Source organism: Anthonomus grandis, chromosome 1 (genome assembly GCF_022605725.1).
Source record: "Anthonomus grandis grandis chromosome 1, icAntGran1.3, whole genome shotgun sequence".
NCBI lineage: Eukaryota > Metazoa > Arthropoda > Insecta > Coleoptera > Curculionidae > Anthonomus > Anthonomus grandis.
Window position 1 is genome coordinate 39,055,098 of NC_065546.1, and position 6,000 is coordinate 39,061,097.

Consider the following 6,000-nt stretch of genomic DNA (forward strand, 5'->3'; position numbering starts at 1 on the left):
TAAAATGTACAAATATTTAAAATTCATTTGTAAGAATATTTTGTAAATTGTTTATTAATAGTAGTTTTGTTAATAAACTAAGTATGTAACTAACTATAAGTATTTCTTAGTAAGGTATATAATAAGTAAATCTTGTTTTGGTAATAAACTTTTAAATGTTTGTTTTCAATGTTTTTGTGTTTTTTTTTATACCTACTACTGTTTCTGTTTGATAATTTTTACTTTAGAGTTACTAATATATATGATTTGCAATTTTTTTGTTTTAATCTTTGTCGTAACAGAAAAATTGCAAATAAATTTACATATTTGATAACTTTAAAGTAAACATTATCAGAAAAGCAAAAATAACACCACTTTTTAATTTCCGCGCCCGCCATAAAGCAACGTAGTGTTGCGGTCAGTTAAAAGGTGGCGCTGTAATCAGTCCAATTCTTGAACGTTTGAGAGTTTCTTCTAGGGGGGGATATTTTGTGCTTTTATCTTTGATATTGTGCTAACACCTTACAAAGGACATTATGTGGACAATTATTCTGTAAGCGATATATGATTCGGACTACCAATTGAGTGATAATTCGATGATAAGTGACTCGAATTTTTATGCGAAAACTGACGAAGATGAAGAAATTGAAAACGTGTTTCGTGTTAAAGCTCTTTTTACTATTGAATACATATTTACTTTTAATTAAAACATGAATTTTAATTATTTTTGAAAATTTACTAGATATTTATCTTGATTCTTTAAATATATAGTTGAATATAGATTAGGGTTTCTTAAAAACCTACCTATACCTGCTCGAGCAACGGCTACTGCATTGACGAGCCCTTCGATGACATAGGTCCAGTTCAATAAATTACACAGTTGTGATTTACTATTACATAAGGGTTTATTGTACCTTTTGGTTAGTAATAATTAACAGGTATAGACTAATGAACGATTTACAATGTTGAAGTTAGTTATTTACCAGGGTTTACAATATTAGTTGACGTTACCAGCCTTCCAGAATCACAAGATCAATAGCAGGAACTTAGCAGGAACCAGGAACGGCATTAGCACTAACGTCACCTTGGTTTGTGCAGCTATTGACAACCACTGTTGCACTCACAACGTTGCACTCACTTTCAGTTCAGTTTTCCACCTTTACGCACACTTATTCACTATAGACCTTTTTACATAACTTAAACTACTTTATCGTAACAATTAGGTATACATATATGAACTTTAGACAAATACTTAAACGGAAGAGAGTGAGAGAGAGAGGAATTGCTTGCGCCAACTTGCTCTTGACTAACTTATTTTCTCGGTACTTTAAGCTTTGTGAATTCCTTCTTCACTGGTGAGAGAAACCTTGTGTTTCGAGGGCGCGAGAGTAGGTACTTCTTTTTGCGGCGACGGAGTGAATACTGATTTTTTCTCGTGGGACTCGGGGTGAAAAAAAAAAAAATGTGGGATGCACGTGTGTCATGGGGCCAACACTTAAGTGAACTTGAGGAGAAAAATGGATTTTTAAGTGCACTTAAGCTAAACTGGTAACAAAGGCATTTCTTAAAAAGTAGGTAAAAACACATGTTGGGATTTGGGAGAAAGTTCAGGCAAAAATTATTTACTTGAGAAAAAAGGTATTATTCGTTTGACAACCATAAACTGCGATTCCATAAAATCATAAAATAAAATAAATTGTTAAAATTAACTTTTAACATACTCCCCCCTTTTGAAGGCTTTGCCTTCAACAAACATTATACATTATAACTTATAGACAAAACTTATCAAGAAATACTATGGTTAAACTAAGTTACTATCAGATTTGGGCAACGGGCATAATTTGGTTATATTTCTAGTAAATATTCCATTTTTAGTCCTAATTTTTACCAAGCGTATTTTACCATCTTTATTAGGTAAAGTGTCTACTACTCTGGCCAACGGCCAATCAAGAGGTTTGGTGTTCTCATCTTTAAGAAGAACAAGGTCATTTGTTTCAATATTGGGGACTGGGGACATCCATTTAGGCCTATTCTGAAGATTGTTGAGATACTCTTTGGTCCATCTAGTCCAAAAGAATTGTTGAATCTGACTTAACCTTTGCCAACGATCTAAGCGGTTTTCAGGAATTGACGAGACATTGGGCTCAGGGTACGAAACGAGAGGACTTCCAACTAAAAAATGTCCAGGGGTAAGACAAGTTAAGTCCAGTGGATCAGCTGATAGGGGAAGAAGTGGCCTGGAGTTTAAAATAGCCTCAATTTGTGCTAAAATAGTGGAAAAATCTTCAAAGGTTAAATTCTGGTTTCCAATTAATCTTCGTAAGTGATGTTTAGTACTTTTTATAGCTGCCTCCCAAAGACCACCCCAGTGAGGAGAGAAAGGAGGTATAAATTGCCACTGTATTTCATGGCATGAGAAAAATGCAGTCAATTGCTCTTGTGTCTGTTGTGACTTAAGCGTGTCATAAACTTCTTTAATTTGATTGCTGGCACCAGAGAAATTTGTACCATTGTCACTAAAAATTGTTGCCGGGCATCCACGTCTTGAAATAAAACGTTTAAAGCATGCTAAAAATGCTTGTGAAGAGAGACTTGATACTAGCTCCAAATGAACAGCTTTAGTGACCATGCATACAAATAAAGCGATATACGCCTTTTCAATTTTGGCGCGTCGAAGAGATGACGATTTAATAATAAATGGTCCTCCAAAATCGACACCTGTTGTTAAAAACGGTCTAGAAGGGACAACTCTGGATTTAGGGAGATCTGCCATAATTTGTTCTCCTGTTTTAAGCTTAAATTTATAGCATTGTAAACAGTTTATAGAGATCCTTTTTATTTCTCTTAATCCATTTAGCGGCCAGTATTTAAGACGAATATTTGACAATATCGTTTGAGGACCAGCATGTCCTAACCTAATGTGTTCTTTTTTCAGCAAGAGTCCAACAACATGGTTTTTTGAGGGCAATAAAATTGGAAATTTTTGATCAAATGATATGGGTGCTTGGGATAATCTGCCTCCAACCCTTATGAGATTGGAGGTATCGATAAAGGGGTTTAACCTAAGGACTTGCTTGTTTGAAATTTTTCTTTCTTCTGACTTTAGTTCACTGATTTCCTTTGAAAACGTTTGGTGTTGAACTTGCTTTACTATAAAAATTTCTGCAGCCTTTAATTCAGTTACAGCTAAAGCACCATAAAATTTTTTACCATTACCTTTACAATTATTTACAAATCTATGTATAAATGCAATAGTTCGTTGCAATCGCGAGAAGTTAGAAAACCGATTAAAAAGTGTTATCCAGAAATCTTCGGAGTTAACAAGCAAGACCGTTTTTGCTTTTCTTGCTTCTTCTTCAGTGGAGCAAGGTCCCTTTTCATACATTTTTAAATTTAAATTCGGGTCCAGTAAGAACTTTGGGCCGTTCCACCAAAGCGTAGAGGTGAGAATCTGGTCTGCGGTAAATCCGCGAGAAAGATGATCAGCTGGATTATCCGCAGTTGGAATATGACGCCATTTGCAGTCTTGAGATAAAACCTGAATTTGAGAAATGCGGTTTGCTACAAACACATTGAAACGAGAAGGGTGGGCATTTAACCAAGCAAGTACAATCTCAGAGTCAGTCCAAAGATTAATGTTGTCAACTGAAAATCTTTCTTTTAATATGGAACACACACGAGTGACTAAATTGGAAAGTAAAAGTGCTCCACAGAGTTCCATGCGGGGAATTGTAATTTCTCTTATCGGGGCTACTCTACTTTTGGCAGTAATAAGTTGACAAGAGACATTTTTGTTAGGATAAAGGGCTCTTATATACACACACGCACCATATGCCTTCCTGCTGGCATCTGAAAATCCATGGATTTGAAGTGAACTGGGATTATTATTAGCTAGGAAAAAACGTGGAATTTTTAAACACATTAGTTGGGGAAGCTCTTTAATAAAGGTGGTCCATTGGGTTAAAATGGGTTCTTTCAGGGGTTCATCCCAATTAATTTTTTCTTTCCAAATGTTTTGCATAATTAATTTAGCATTTACAACAATGGGAGCTATGAATCCTAAGGGGTCGTACATTTGCGCAATTTTAGATAAAACTATACGTTTAGTAATTATGCTTTCGGACCTAGTATCAGGTAAAGAGATAAAAAACTCATCTGAGTCGGGATTCCAGCCTACACCAAGGACTTTATTTGAAATTTCCTCGGTTTCTATGGTGAAACTTTCTTGGGACCCATTATCACAAGTTTTGGACAAAAATAAATTGCTATTTGAACACCATTTATGTAAGTGAAAATTTCCAATCTTGCAAAGTTCCAACAGCTGCCTATGTAATTCTACCAAATTTTCATAGGTATCTTGCCCACAGAGAACATCGTCTACGTAACATTGAGATAAAATAGCTTGAGACGCAAGAGGATAATCGTCTTTATGAATAATGGCAAGTTCATTCAGGGTGCGTGTAGCCAAATAGGGGGCACAGTTCGTGCCATAAGTGACGGTGAGTAATTCAATGCATTGCATTGGCTGAGAGAGATGGTCGCGCCATAAAATATTTTGCAGGTAAGTTTGATTTGGGTTAACGCGCACCTGTCTATACATTTTTTCGATATCAGAAGTGAGAGCGAATTTAAAACTTCGAAACCTAAGTAAAATATCAAACAGTTCAGGTTGAACTGTATATCCTTTATGCATTACGTCATTGAGTGATAGCCCAGAAGACGTTTTCATAGATCCGTCAAACACTACACGAAGTTTAGTGCTTGTACTGTCCTCACGAATTACACAGTGGTGAGGCAGAAAGTATCGATTTTTGTGATTTTCAGTTTTAAGGGAAAGGGGAATAATTCGTGCATGATTGAGTGAGATATATTCACCGATAAATTTTTTGTATTCAAGAAAAAGGTCAGGAGATTTTTGAAAACGCTTTTCTAAGTGGTGAAACCTTTTCTTGGCTAATGAATATGACTCTCCTAGCGGATGTGACTCTTGGGGCCTTTTAAGGGGTAAGTCGACTTGAAAATGACCATCTTTAAATACCGTGGTATTTTGAAAATTCTGTTCAACCATAGAATCTTCAGGGGATAGGGGTTTTTCGTGAGTGGGCGAGACATCTTCTAGTAACCAAAATTTCTCAATTAATGAGTCCAGTGAGCAATCTGAATTTAATGATTGCACTAAAAAGCAATTCTTAGAATTTGCCAAAGGGGTTTTGTGAACGAGAGCTTGGGAGGGGATTAATCCTGAAAGAATGTGGCCAAAGTAGGTACCTACCAACGTTAAAGAGTCGTTGTTAACCTTGGTGTATTCGCCTGAAAGAATGTGGTAGTATACATCTGCTCCCAACAATAAATCTATTGTAGAAGGCGTATCAAAGTAGGGGTCTGCAAGCGGTGTATTATTGGGAAGGTTCAACATAAATTTGTTGACTTTAAAGTGAGGGGATTTTTCTGTGATTTTGTCTAATACACAGCAGTTAACATTCAGGAAGTAATCGTGATTGTGACAGGAATGAATTCTCAGGGAAATTGCGTGATTAGAGTGCTTAATTTTGCCGCCAATACCAGAGATTTGTATTGGCTGCGTCTTAGGAGAGAGATCAAGTCTTTGAACCAGCGATTGGGTTACTATTGATATAGTACTCCCGGGATCTAATATTGCCTTTGCAATAATAAAATGACCATTCTTGTCGGGTATTTGAATCAATGAAGTACCTAATAAAACTTCATTATCTTCAGTGGCGAAAACTGACAAAATCACAGGTTTATTAGCGTGAGGGCGATTCGAGTTAATTTCATTGCTTGTGCTTGGGATTTGTGGTTCTTGAGTCTGAGAGGAGCTTTGGCTTGAACCTTGATTCCGAGAATGGGAGCTATTTATGAGAAGCGAATTTCTGTTAAAATTTTGAGATCGTTCATTTTGGGTTTGAGGATTTGGCCTCCAATGTGAATTTCTGCTTTGCAAGGGCTGTGCTGCATCATCCATTGGATGCAAAAGAGAATGGTGTTTCATATGACAAATCT